This window comes from Gadus chalcogrammus, chromosome 9 (genome assembly GCF_026213295.1).
Source record: "Gadus chalcogrammus isolate NIFS_2021 chromosome 9, NIFS_Gcha_1.0, whole genome shotgun sequence".
Lineage (NCBI taxonomy): Eukaryota > Metazoa > Chordata > Actinopteri > Gadiformes > Gadidae > Gadus > Gadus chalcogrammus.
Genome location: NC_079420.1, coordinates 24,085,618 through 24,100,963, shown reverse-complemented (window position 1 = coordinate 24,100,963; position 15,346 = coordinate 24,085,618). Strand labels below are relative to the sequence as shown.

Genomic DNA, 15,346 nt, shown 5'->3' with positions numbered 1-15,346 from the left:
CACTGTTTTACTTATAGTAAAAGTGTTTGGTACACAATCCCCCCCCCCCCCCCCCAGCTTTAAAGATGGCTAAGGCAAAGATTGATCAATTTTGCCTAAGCAAGCTTTCTAGCCTTATCTTTAGGAAAAGATAATGCTACCCGCTGCTATTTAAAGAAAAATGTAATATCTGGGTATGAAAGTCTGATGAACACGCGTGTATTTCGATCCTGTGAATTAATCCAGGCCTGTTCAACGTGCCAGACCCTTCAATGATTTTTATTAAAAGCTGAGCACTCAGAACAGCAAACGTCTTTAATGAACTGTACCTTATATTTCAGAAAACCCTTGTAGGGCCAACTGGAATTGGTGGTTGACTTCAGAAGGGACAAGCAGAGGCTACATCACACACCACTGAACATCAATGGTGCCCTGGTGGAGGCAGTGAGACAATTTAAATAGCTAGTCATCTCTGAGAACCTTTCATGGACATCACACATCTCCAACCTGCTGAAAAACGCAAGACAGCGTCGGTGCCATCTTAGAAAGCTGAACAAATTTAGAATATCCAGATAGCTGCAGAAAACATTCTAATCATCAATAGAGTCTGTTATTTCTGGAAATATCACAACCTGGTACGGAAATAGCAACTCTCAGGATAAGAAGGCCTTGCATAGAGTTATCAGTCGTGCAGAGAAAATCACCAGCACTGCACTCCCTGGACTTCAGGACATCTACACTAGGCGTTGCCTGTCACAGGCAAATACCATGACAGGCATAAAATGGCCATAAAATCACCTGGCCATAAAATGTTTCAATGGTTGCCCTCTGGAAAGCGGCTTCGTTCTCAAAAGGAAACAGAAAGACTGAGAAGAAGTTTTTTCCCCCAAGCCATACAGACAATGAATGCATAATTCCCACTCTTCATGTACTTTTTATTTTATTTTATTTCATTTAATCCTCACCCCCCCCCCCTTTTTTTCTATCTTCTTACTTTAGTATTATCATTGAACTTTGCACAGCTGGGAGTTGCAGTCGCAATCCCCATTTCACTGCTTTTTGTTCCAAAAATAACGCATGTGACAAATAAATACTTTAATCTTGAATCTGTTGTATGAACCTGCTAATTAAGGTGTTGTGAAGCTCAAAATGATCTCAAGTGAACGTTTTATGATGATTGCCTTTTTCCAGTTCCTGATTTAGTTAGTTAGTTTGTTCGACTTCTATCTCATCTCCCATAATATCACATATATATTTGGCCTACCGTTTTTTCTATTGAAATTACTGTAAAGTACTTGCAGCAGTTTTGCCACAAATTTACTGTTTATTTACAGTGATATTACTGTATAATATAATAATAATACAGTAGCTTTCTGTAATCTCATCATTCCGCTGTAATAATACAGTATACTGGCAGCAAAATTATAAGGCTTGTACCGTTGGACTCCTTTGAGTCTTAGCTTTCATATGACTTTGTTTGTGTAGATTGCAAGATGTGAATAGATAGTTTTCAAATGCGTTAACATTTAGTTTCTACCGGAAGAAAGCCAGATATGTGGGAAGCACCTAGGTTCTAGCTCACAAACACCCGATATAGAACAATGACATTTCCAATTGATTAATCATTTTAATCTATTGGGGCTCTTGTGCCCCTAACGTCGCTGGACTACGAGGGCAGCCTTTTAACTCATCACCTCTGAACACACAGCCAACACAGGGGTTATCCCACCACCCTGAGTACCTCGTGGAGGTGCCTGATTTCCCCCAACTCAACCAAGGCAAATGTTATTTTCCCCAAGTTTCTTTGCTATTTGAAGTATATGGCTGTAGATGTATACATTGATTGATGAAATGTTTGAACGATCATTGAGACTCCCATAATGCACTTTTATTATAGCAGTGTACGGTAAAATCTAAATACAGTAGATTACTGATAGAATTTCACTGTCAATTTACATCAAAGTCTTGCAGTGTAAGTCAGTGAAACTATTATGTCATTACAATGAGAAAACAATAGCTGTCTTGTTTTTTTTCCTTTATTAATTACGGATCTACAGTAAACCTTGGAACATGTGAATTTGGCCATTTAAAACTGATGGTCATAGACAGTTAGTTAAAGGTTGCGTAGGTGATTCGCTTTTTTGGCCATTTTTGCAAAATTACTTGAAATCCTTATCATAACCCGCTTACAGCCACTGAGTTAGAAGTACTGACATGAAAATTAAACTTGTCAATCATCTGTGGAACGGGCAGGGCTCGAAAAACTCCAGCCAATCATTTCCATTGCCACCGAGTTTCATTGGACAGTAAGTACGTCAATCAAACGGTCGTACTGCACTCCCCCTCCCCCCCTCCCCCGCGCCCCGCGCGCGACCCCTTCGTGCAGTACTCGTGACCCAGAGCTCGTGACCCAGAGCAAGCTCCTGTTTGTTGTTATCCTGCGGTAGCTACTGGAACTAGTTAATCCACATTTGGAGCTAGCAGTAGAAGACAATTTCCATGGCAGACAAGACGCCACAATCCCCACCACCACCACCACCACCAGCAAAGAGAAGGAAAACTCTTTTTCAGAGAGTAATTGATAATAAAAACGCTGAAAGAGAAAAACTGAAATCAAGAATAATCCTAGGCGCTGCTTTTGAACGTTGGCGGCAACTGAAGGACGAGAAGGGTCTAAAAACCGATGCTTGTGTGGCGGTTGACCTAGTTTCAAAGTTTATACCATTTATACTCGGTAATACCGGTGTTGAGACGAGTGTATTACTCGGTGTGAAAATGTCCACACCGCGGCAACCCTAGTGCAAACCAGGACTTCCAATACAATTATATGAAACAAACATACATTTTCTAAAAATAGTAATGATTTATGTGACCGTTTAATGTTTATAACATCTGGTGCAACCATAGCCGCGAGAACGTATTCTCAGCAGGGGGTGCTGGAAAAAAAAAACCCGGCCTGCACTAGACTCGCAACTCGTCACATTGATAAAAAAGATATATAGCAGCGCAGCTCAATTACACCAGTGCATGCGCGCACAGTTGAAAATCGATCGTTGTGTTCACTTCCTGCACACCATGGTTCACATCCAGCTGCTCACAGAACAAGTTTAGCGCACCACCGCGACCCTCACACTTTTTCATATAACCTTTTTTCAGCACTAGGACATATGAGCATTAAATAAATGCTGCGTCTCAACATGCCTTGGACAGCAGCGAGGATGACTCGCTTTGCCACGGGCCGAAACAGTGCGGAGCGACCACAGCCATAGCGAACACAGCGGGGCAGAGGAGTGTCAGGAAGTCTTTGGTGTACACATCAGTACGGCCTATTTGCACTACTGTTTAGTGGCAATGCAGTGTTTAATTCTATGCCTTTTTATTTTCGTATATTATTTCAATTAATACAATTTATTTATTCATGAAATCAAGATCTGGTCTTCAAATCTTTTTTCCAAATATAGGTCGTAGGCCTATTACAATGGGGTTTGTGTTTATATTCGGACCAATACGGTACAGCGGACGCTCACATGACGTTAAGCATTTTCTGGTGCATAATGTGACGCTTCAGAACCTAAAATCCCGTTTCTCCCCGTTGATACGACAACACATAACCGGCGTTTTCAGAAATCTCCACTTTGGTTTTTAGAAATGATCGTTTTCTGTGATAAGACAGGGCCTCAGACAGGGGGTGTTGCAGCACCCCCAAAACCCCTACTTCCCGCGGTACTGGGTGCAATTTACAGCTGAATGTAGTGCCATGTTGTTAAACGAAAACCTACGCTAGCCTGGCTCGCTCTCGCGCATCTCTGTTCGCGCTCGTGCATGATTGCGCGTCCAGGTACTTGGAATGGGTGGAGTCAGAGTCAGCGTTGAAGGAGAGGGGGTAGGACCATTTGAGTTGTGTATTTTCAAAATCTGCTGGCGTTTCGTAAATCGCGTACCCAACCTTTAAGTGCACTAGAAAATACGATCAAATTGTCAGACGGTTTTGTTTCAGAATGAGATCCTTAATGCCCCATGAGCCTTTGAAAAGTGCTTGTGATTCCTTTGGGAAACGATTAAATTCATAGAAACCAAAGGGGCAGAAAAAGTCTGTACCCCAACTTGAGGTCCATAACAGAGAACCATTGTGATCCAGTCAGAGCTGAAAAGGACTGCAGTGCAGCAGGTTTAGTTTTTGGCAATCCATGCATAACCTCACATCACCATTATTTTTTCGAACTACCACAATGGCCGACGAGAATGGAGACTCTGACCCCTTGATGACGCTTACAGATGCTTTTTGAGGGCGACTAATGCATGAGGGTGAATATGAAGCAGAGACCTGCTATGAAGCAGAGACCTTTTGGTTATTTTTATCTGTTACAGGACTCGAAGGACACAATCACAGCCAATTACCTCAAAATAACACAGTTGGGAGGCAAGGTGATGTCATGATTAGTCTTGTTTCTGAGTAGCACCGGCACTTTGTAAGTTGGCAAGATAATCATGCAACAATCGACAAAGACACCACCTGGCAAAGATGAGGTAGTTGGTTGTTCAAGTATAGCCCACTGCTCAGACTTTGCATGATTAGCACATACAAATCCCTACAGCAGCAGTTTCTGGTTTGCTTGAAGAACTTCCAGAGTCCAACCCTTGAGTTTCACCAAACCTATCTTGCCACTCTCATCTTGCTTTTTTCGGATCTCAGGTGTTTTCAGCAACTGCTCATAGCAATAGGGAAAAAATTGATAGTTTGGTAAGGGCGTTTCACACAGCAGCTCATATAATGGGTCAAGGGTGTTTGTGCCAATCAGCAGTGGAGTGTCATGGTTGAACGAAGATCCGGCACAATTAGTGCTAAGATGGATATTTCAGGTTCAGTTTCAAGTCTTTTGGGAACTTAATTTTGGTTTCGACATATCCCAGATATGGGACAGTCTGGCCATTGGCTCCTTTGACCTCAAGAAGGTCGGCGATTGGCTTGATAGAATGGCTTTGTCTATGGTTGTGACTAGGAATGTCTCAATTAAGGCTGGGACTACGCGTCGACGTCATCGATGACGTCGACGCGAAAAATGCGCGTCGATTTGAAAAACCCAAAATAAAAATGGCGGCGCCGGAGCATAGTAGCAACGCGAGTGGCTCCTCAGACTTTCATAAGTGCAAGGCCCCACTCACTCGTTCCTCTAATCTTAAAGCTAGGGTGTGCGATTTTGGAGAAAACAGCCGTTGAGATTCCGTCGCGTGCTCTCTGGCCTCTCCCTGCCACGCTACCTGCTGTAGCTCCTCCCACCGAACGTCAGTTATGCGCGTTCATGTGAATTCAGTTACATTGATAGGAAGACGAAACACCACGATTCCGAGGTAATTAAACATTAGTGCTGATAGCTACATAAGTACATATATAGCATCAACATCTTACTCACAGACATACCATGTATGTTATCTTAAAATCATTGCAATTGCGCTGGTAGGCCTAAGAAAGGTAGCTGTATCAGCCAAGCAAGATAGCAGACTAATTGCAACTGTAGTTGTAGCATAAGCTGCCAGAGCTAGTAACCTGGTCATCAATATATTATATACTGACGTTTTGAAGTCATGAATTGTACTACAATAACGCTATTTTTTTGCATTATAAGAGTGTCCAAGAAGAGAGCCAAGCTGGCTCTGGGGACGATTATGTCCCAGGTCCTAGTAGCACTGGACGTGGGATATGTAGGGTCAGCGGACGTCCTGCTGCTAGAGGCAGGCAGCCTAGGGGCAGAGGCAGGGGCAGAGGAAGGGGACGAGGTCGCGGTCGGAGAGGTCTTGACACGATAGGGCAAGAGGACATGGCCCGTGTGGAAACAATCAGGATTCAACGAATCACAAATGAGCAGGTATGTTTATTTCATGTCATACTTTTAACAAAAAATTATCAGGCGAGCCAATTTTCAGTATAAATGTGTAATAAGTAATTGTACATTTCCTGGCCAGGTTCGAATCAGAAACCTGAACCTAGAAGCTTCCCACCATCTGCTGGAGCTGTGTTTGGAACGGGAACCATCCCTCATCTTTGACCTCCTGGCCATGTCCATCCCTCATCCCACATCTGACCCACAACAGCCTGGTCCAAGTGACCCACAGCAGCCAGCCTGGTGCATTTGCACCAAATGCAAGGAGATGCCTACCGATATAGAGAGGAAATGCTGTGGACAACTCCTGGACTCCTGTGTCTCCATGCTGCCTCACATGGACGCATACATAATGCAGGGGGGGGTTCTGCGGCTGGCCAGGAGGATCTGGAATGACGTCCGTGCTGTGGCTGACCGTCCAGACCCAGGGGAGGACAACAAACAATTTAGGTTTGCCGCCTATAGGCAGTTTGTTGTTTGGCAATACGGAGCACTGGCTCGGGGACACAGGGTCGTCATCCCTAGTTGTTGTGTCTGGAGGATACGGGACAAGTACCCAGACCCACTTGGACAATATGTTGGCTTCCTCACAAGGAGACTTTAAGCATCATTAAAAAGTGTTGAAAAAATACATGTTCAATTTCCTGTTTTTATGACCCATCTTTTCATTGTCGGTTACAGCAGACATCAAAATAACTATAGCATATCATAATAACAATGCACATTCAGCAGATGTAATGCTGGATAAATGATGAGGGCAGGTGCGGTAAAAAGCTTTTTTATTAAATAATAAAACAATAAGATAATAACACACACACAGGAACACCCTGGCCTTCGATGACTACATGCAGCACAAGTGCAAATTCTAAATAAGTATAAAAGCACTACATAACACTACTTGTGGTACTTGCACTTGGTTCTATGAACATCCTTTCTGTACCGACAGCGATATATTGATGCACTTCTTATGACAAATGTACTTATTGTAAGTCGCTTTGGATAAAAGCGTCTGCTAAATGCCCTAAATGTAAAATGTAAATGTAAATAACAAAATGCCTTTTTAGCAGAACAATCGTGCAACTGCATTGAAAATATGTCAATTATAAACAAATTGATCATAGAAAACTATATACAAAATCCTATTTTTTTAAGTGTAAATAATACAAAACTGTGAAGGACATTTAGATCTAATAAATCGAATATTTACAAATATCAAAAAGTGAGCAGCGTAATACTATTCCAAACAGCCCCCAGCAGCCTACAGTCAGCTCCAGTTTAGTTGGTATGGGACCTCCAATCTCTTCTATGGTCTCTTACTGCATTCCTTGCCCTGTTGAAAGAATAAAGTCACTACTTTTCCTAAGTGTTTAATTTCCCTTTACTTGTGATATGTACTGTATCATGTGTAGATAATATGTCAAACAGGATTCATTCCATACCTACTCCTCTGTGGAATTGGGTTTGCAACAGGTCCTTGGTGGTGGGAGGTGGGATGCTTGCAAGAACCCCATATTGCCGTGGGTCATTAGGCCTTTTTTTTCTGGTCTTTGGCAAACCCTTGTCTGATGTCAGCCGGGCTTCTAGGATAGCACTCTGCAGGTCTGGAAGCACAACAGTGATTGGTCAACAAAGAAAAACGTTATCGGAATTAAAAAAATATATATATTTGTTAAAATAACACAGAAAGCCAGATTACACACAAGGAAATCGTCACTTCACAGCGATCGCGAAACTGAGCTAGGCTGCTGCTAGCTTGCAACAACGTTATAACAATACATGGAATATCTTATGCTAGACTTCCCTCGCTGTGCTTATCTTGGCAGTTGCGTCAAAGTAGCTTTTACACAAACGTGACTCGGAAATTATCCGAGTCTCAACACAGTTGAGTTGAGGCCTAGGCCACGTGTTAGCACAATCTCTGTGTTATTCCGACAGGGTTGCTGTGACCATAACTAACCTATAAAACGGACCGGGAAAAGAACCCGGTCCGTTCTTTTCCCGGTCCGTTCTTACAGAACCGTATTGAAATGGTTACATTACAGAACCGTAATATAACGGTTATCATGGCTTTGCTTAGTAAAAACCATACCAGCCGACACTTTACATATTCATCACAATATACTATGGAGAGATAACACAATTCCTTACCTGTCTATAAGAAATGTAGCCATCTCAGCGTCCGATTTTAAGTTTCTCAGGTCACGTAACTCTCTCCATGGCTCATAAGCCACGCCGATGTTTACTCTGGTTTTATTTCGAGCCCTCTCCGCCTCCCTTTTAGTAGCTGTCCTTTCAACAAGTGTCTTTCCTCTTTTTTTCGCTGTCTTCGTGGTGTTAGTTGATGGTATCCGGGGAATGGGAAATTTATGGGCCGTTGATGAAGACATGGCTATTCATTTGTTGTCCGCCGTAGTAGTACAAAACTGTCAGACCGCTAGGCTCGTGAACGCTCACGCAGGGACGCACCAACGTCGTTGCCAAGGTGACGGACAGTCCCACAGCCAATAAGAACGGAGAATCGGAGCCTCGCTCTGATTGGTCAAAGTGTACATGAGCGGTGGCAATTTTTGGGTGCGGCCCACAGAGGCAGGGGAGAGCAAAGTTATGAGCAGATATTCTCAGAGCACTTCACCTACATATAGCTGACTGGCTATTAGGACAGTTTTGCCAAATATTACAGTAAAGAAATTACCCACCCTAGCTTTAAGGAGCATGAGACCAGGCTCATTCATATCCTTCAACGCCTGAAAGAATACGGACTCAAGCTCTCACCTGAAAAGTGCAGGGTCTCTCAGAATCTTTGTTCTCTTTCTAGGACTGATCCCGAGAAGATGGAGGCTTTAAGATGCTGGCAAGAACCTTGAAAGAACAATCATTCCTCGGATTTACCGGTTACTACCGGAGGTTCGAGAAGGAAAATTCAAAGATAGTTAAACGACTCACCGCTCTCCCCGTTGGCTAGCCACTTCACCGGAAAAGGCTGTAAATCTACTCCAAGTGATGGTAAATACCTAAACCCCAATGAATCCCTTGGAGAATGCTGGAGTGATGTCAGCAAGCCTTTGAAAGCCTTATCGAGAAACTTACCTCCTCACCTGTGCTCAATCTGCTGATCCAAAACGGCAAGAACTTCCTTCATACAGATGCCAGCACCACTGGTCTTGGAGTTGCTCTGTACCAAGAACAGACAGGAGTGACATGTGTAATTACCTACGCATGCCGCTGTTCATCCCGCAGTGAGTCCAGATACCCAGCTTACAAATTCGATTTTTTGGCCCTTAAATGGGCCAAAACAGACAAATTTCACGACCACTTGTATGGTAACACATTCACTGTTATCACAGATAACAATCCTTTAACCTACCTTCCCACCACGGCGAAGCTTGATGCCGCTAAATACAGCTTGCTTGCAAAATTGTCCACGTACACCTTAGACATAAAATACAGAGCCGGCAAACACAATTTTGATGCAGACACAGTCGCCACAACCTGCCAGAAACATACAGTCCTGATGCTGAATGACTTGTCTTCCTTTGGGCTTGTACAATCTCTTGCCATGTCTCCTGCTGCTATCCCTGTCATGTTTGAACAGGAGGATCTATACTATGGTCTTTTGACAATCCAAAAATATAGTCAACCTGACCTCATGCAGATGCAGAGAAATGATCCTGTCATTGGAAAAGTCATTAGCTGGGACCAAGTTACTTGCCAATAACAAAGCTGACTCCCATGATCTTCACTTGATCTTGAATGGAAGCGCCTTGAGCTACAAGATGATCTTCTTTACCGAAAGCGCCTGTCTGGATTAGAGATCCTGATGCAGTTGTTCTCCCTGAGGCCCTCAGATCCACTGTGTCGCAAAACTATAACGATAATATGGGACATGAAGGAACAGTGGAACTTGCCAGATCTCGTTTCTATTGGCCCATAATGGCCTCAGAGATTGAGAGGAAAGTGAAGAATTGTGAGAGATGTGTCCGCAGAAAAGCCCGACCTGACAAGGCAGCCCCACTCGTAAACATCAATATCATCAGGCCAATGGAGCTCAGCTGCATGGACTTCCTCTCAATAGAGCCTCATAGCAAAAACACAAAGGATATTTTAGTGATCACAGATAACTTCACAAAGTATGTCGTGGCCATCCCTACAAGAGATCAAAAGGCCAGTACTGTGGCGAAGAGTCTGTGGGAGAACATCAATAACTCTGTGGCTGACAAAAACAAAAGGAGGTTTGACAAAGTAATTTGTGAGTCTACCTTGGATATTCCGATTCATACCTACGGATCTGGACGAAATTCGTCCGGTTTCAGTGTTGTTAAGGATGTTACGCAATACATCCTCTAGAGGGCACTGTCGTGTCTATAAATACTGGCATTGACAATCTCCAAATCTATCAATCTCAAACATGGCATCTGTTGAGGAGCTGATTTTACTTTGCCTCATCCGAAATAAAAAGGCGCAAAAAGTGTACGCGGCGGTGGCATGTGAGACCACTCAATGAGAACCGTCACATCAATGGCGAGTTTATTTCTTTAGTTTTGCCGATGAGAGAGCTAGACGACAAAAGGCAGTTCCAATACTTCAGGATGTCCACCGCTACTTTTGACCAATTGCTAGGCCTAGTAGCCCTGAGGATACAACATTCTGCGTCCCGCAGAGCGCCTGTCAGCAATGCTGAGCGTCTAGTGGTCACACTCCGTTTTCTGGCAGCAGGGGTCAGCCAGCAAGCCCTGGCAGCCAGCTACAAGTTCGGCAATGCAACGGTCTGCAATATAATTAAGGAGGTGTGTCAGGCTCTGTGGGCTGGGCTGAAGGAAGAGGTCAAGTTTCCGCAAGGCGCGCAATGGGGAGCTATCACTTCTGGACAAAGTGGGATTACCCCAATTGTATTGGAGCAATTGATGGCAAGCACGTCCGCGTCTAAGCGCCAGCTAACAGTGGCAGCAGCTTTTCAATTATACGTTTTTTTTTTGTTTTTTTTTATGGCTGTCTGTCATGCCAATTACCTCTTCACCTTCAATGACATCGGAGCCTACGGCAGGGAAAGTGATGCTGGGGTCTTTTGTCTGACCAAGTTTGGATCGCAGCTCATTCAGGGAAAACTCCCTCTGCCGCCACACGCGCCTCTGCCTGGGACAGATGTGCTGACACTGCCTGTTTTTGTGGCTGATGAGGCCTTCCCCCAGAAGGTCAACCTCATGCACCCATACCCAGGTAAGTGAGTGGAGTAGCCTATCGAATGAAATATATATACATATACAGTATATATATATATATATATATATTAGAGCTGTCAATTAAACGCGTTATTAACGACGTTAACGCAAACCAAATTTAACGGCGTTAAAAAAATTATCGCGCGATTAACGCAATTATTTTATAAAAAAAAACATTTTTTTTTTTTTTTTTCTTTGGCTCAAAACAAAGAAGCAGTAGCCTGACTGCTATGTTCAAATTACATTTGTTCAAAGCAGTCGTTTAATTGCACTATAGGCTCTTTTTTTGTATCGTCCTGTTTTGATCAGTATATGCCAATGTTGTTATCAATAAAAAATAATTTGCACAAGGCAAGCCGATGCAATTCACCATGTTGATAAGAATTAAAATGAGAAGAATTATGGGACAAAAAAATCAAGGGATATTTAGCATAGAAAAATTATTTGCGATTAATCGCGAGTTAACTATGACATTAATGCGATTAATCACGATTAAATATTTTAATCGCTTGACAGCTCTAATATATATATATATATATATATATATATATATTGTGGCAACCCGCTCCTCGAATGAGCTAGGTTCCAGGTATAAATCACGCTGAGGGTTAAAGCCGATCACGGCATTTATTGCATGCACCTTAAACAAACAAAGTAAACGCGGTCTCTAGGGCCTCCGTGGGCCTCTAGCCTCTCGCGGACACGAGCGCTTCCTCCTTCCTCGCTCCCGTTCCTGGTCTTCCCAAATGTCGGTCCTCGTGTTCCTTTTATAGTGGCACCTCGGCTTTCGGCCAGGTGTCCCCAAATCAAGCTGATTGGGGTTCGGTCGGTGCTCTCCGTCGCCGGCTGGTGGGTGACGGTGGTATCGGCCATCCAGGACCAACCCTTGGGCTGGTCCGGGCCGAGGTTTACGGGGCGGGATGCCACACTCCTCCACCCTTTGTCCAAGCGCCGGGTAGACAGGGGACCCGCCCAGGCAGGTATCTCGTTGGCATGGCAAGGCATCGTCTGCGTCGTCTCCTAAAAAAAATTGCGATTAATCGTGAGTTAACTATGACATGAATGTGATTAATCGCGATTAAATATTTTAATCGCTTGACAGCACTAATATATATAAATAGCTTACCCGTTCTTGCTGTCACTGCCAATCACAGCTTGTTCCACACACTTGGTCTGGTTAAAGGTTAAGATAAGATAAACCTTTATTGCCTCAAAGGGCATATGTTGCTCCGTAACTTGGGAACAACATATAAACTCAAACATCCCATATAAGCACAAAGCCATACACATACAGACACAGATAATGGTAGAAATAATGACAGACTAATAGGCTAAAAAGAGACAATATAAAAAAGGGTACTTTAGGGTGGCTCTCTACCTGAATTCAACTTGTAACGTGATGAGCCATGAGTCATTAGAGGGGAAAAGCACGGCCTGGTCTTTGAGGTAGTGGAAACTCAGCAGGAGCCTCTCCTCTCTGGGGCCACATGCGAGCGCCTACGCCTCATGGCATTCACAATCCCTGAGGAGCTGCATCAAGTAGAGGCAAATCAGTGCGTGCCCCTTACTAAAGAGCAGCTGCTAACCAACTGCTCCCTTTGGTTTTAGCAGGTTTTAACAGATAAGTGTGAATACGACGTCCCATCAACATCTGGGCTGGTGACAGGCCATTTTGTAGTGGCGCGCTCCTGTAGATCAAAAAACTTTTGTGAAATTCCTAATTTCCGTCATGTACTTTCTTCATTATTCCTTTGATGATCTTAACTGAGCTCTTTGCAAGTCCATTTGACCGTGGGTAGTTTGGGCTTGATGTGTGGTGGTTAAAATCGCACTCTTTAGCGAATGCTTCAAATTCGCAGCTTGAAAACGGTGGTCCATTATCTGAAAACAGTTCATTTTGGACTCCATGTCTCGCAAAAACAGTCTTCAGAGAAGCAATGAAGGCTCTGCTGGTTGTGGACTGTGATGTTGTAACTTCTGGATAGTTAGAGTAGTAGTCCTTAACCACAATATGATTTTTTCCATTGCAATCGAACAAGTCAACTCCAACCTTGTATTATGTGTGTTTCGGCACTTGGTGTGGCATCGGCAGCTCTGCCTGCTGTTTGGGTCTGTATGTGAGACATACTTCACAAGAAGCCGTAGTATGGCTGATATCTTTGTTCATTCTTGGCCAATACATAACTTCTTGAGCCCTCCGCTTGCATTTTTCTTCTCCCAAATGTCCTTCATGAATCTTTTGTAACATTTCCTTTCGCATTGCAGGTGGAATGCAAAATTGTTTCCTTTGTATATGATACCATCCCCAACAGTGAGTTCTGTTCTACACATCCAGTAGTCCTGTATTGCAGCTGGACATGTTTGTCTTTGTTCAGGCCATCCTCTCAGTATTGTCTCTTTTAGTGTTCTCATAGTGTGCTCTTTCTCTGTCTCTTTTCTGATCTGCTCTCTTCTCACTTCAGAAACAGGCAGGGATGACACTATCATGTCCACATAAGCCTTTATTTGTGCATTTCCCGTTTCATCTGTCCTTTCACTTTTGTCAACTGCACGAGAAAGCGTGTCTGCAGTGAACATGTACATGCCTGGTGTGTAGTTCGTCGTCATGTCGTATTTTTGCAGCCGTATCATCATGCGCTGTATCCTCATAGGACAGTCGTTGAGTGGCTTTGACATGATTGACACCAGTGCCATATGGTCCGTTTCCACTTCAAAAGCTTGACCATATACGTACATACTGATGAAATCCCTCACATCCGTAGGTGCTGGCTAGTAGCTCCTTCTCGATCTGTGCATATCTAGTTTCAGCTGATGTCAATGCTCTGGACGCATAGGCGACAGGTTGCTCTTCTCCGGGTCATCGAACTTAAGCACAGGCTCGTTGGTGAATATTCTCTTCAAGTTTTTAAAACAGACATGTGACCATGTCCATTCATTTTTTTCCTCCAGGAGACACCTGAGTGGCGCTGACTTTGTTGACAGCTGAGGTATGAACTTTGCAAGGTAAGTTACCATACCTAGAAACCTTTTGACGTCATCCTTATTTTCGGGACATTCCGTGTTCTCGATGGCTGATGTTTTCCTTGGGTCTGGACTAATCCCTGGCTCAGAGACTACATCCCCCACAAATGTCAATGACTTTACTCCAAACAGGCACTTGTCTTTGTTGAGTTTAAAGTTTACTTGCCGTGTCAGGTCGAGCACCTGTCTCAGTTGCACATCATGTTTTTCTCGGCTGGATGCCCACACGATGTCATCCATCATGGTATCGACTCCTGGTATGTGTTCAAAGATCATGTGTATTTGCTTGTGGTAGACTTCTGGCGCTGACAGGATCCCGAATGGCAGACGTAAGAATCTGTACCTTCACTCTGGCGTGTTGAAAGTACAAAGCTTGGAGCTTTCCTCGTCTAGCTTCATTTGCCAGAACCCCGACGACCCGTCCAGTTTACTGAACCACTTAGCTCAAGCAAACTGTGCCATTAACTCTTCTCTTGTCTGCAACTTAAAGTGTTGACGTTTAATGGTTTGTTAAGATCCCTTGGATCCAAACATGTTCTCAGCTTTCTGTTGGGCTTTTCCACAGCAACCAGTGAGCTGACTCATGTTAATCAATTTTCTTTATCACTCCTAGTTAATTCTAGTTCTAGTCTAGTTCTAGTTAACTCTTCTGTGAGTTTTCCTCTCAGCTTGAATGGTATTTTTCTGCATGGATGAACTACTGGAGGAACATCAACTTATTTGATTATTTGATACATTTTTTCTTCCCCTGGTAAACATCCAAGTCACTCAAAACAGTCACTGTATTCCTCCATGATTGAGTCATGATCATTAGCAGCAGTGGCGGACTCAGACTGTTTGAAGGGCAGGGGCGAAGAAATAAAAAGGGCACATTCTGGACAACATGGGGCCCCACCAGCGGACACAGTGGCTTTTCTAACTTGATGGTGTTTTGTTCCCCCAACGGAGCCTTAAAGGCAGCGCTGCCTGGAAGGTCCTATCCCCTAACCTTAGCAAGCGCTGCCTTGAAGGTCCCATTCGGGGCACTTGTCACATATACATGTAGCACTTAAAAGAATAGTTGGGCTCATAATTTAAACGGGGGTCCTCCCCCAGAAAAAATTTGCTTCAAAGACACTGTTTCCCCTTATTCTAGCGACTTTATAAACACCAAAATTAGTTGTTCACGGCATTGTGCACTTTCACATTTTAGCCAAAGAAAGTAGGATGCCTTACTGCTTTCATCTATACTAACATTTAAGTAAAAATTAG

At 43.6% G+C, this 15,346-nt stretch overlaps 1 long non-coding RNA gene across 1 annotated transcript; it reads right to left on the bottom strand.

The window, feature by feature from the left end:
* Positions 1 to 7,017: 7,017 nt before the first annotated feature.
* LOC130389546 (uncharacterized) lies at positions 7,018 to 8,560 on the bottom strand. The gene is made up of 3 exons (XR_008896566.1): positions 8,007 to 8,560; positions 7,298 to 7,459; positions 7,018 to 7,188 (listed from the first exon to the last, which is right to left on the bottom strand). It is a non-coding gene; the product is annotated as an uncharacterized LOC130389546 (long non-coding RNA).
* Positions 8,561 to 15,346: the final 6,786 nt, after the last annotated feature.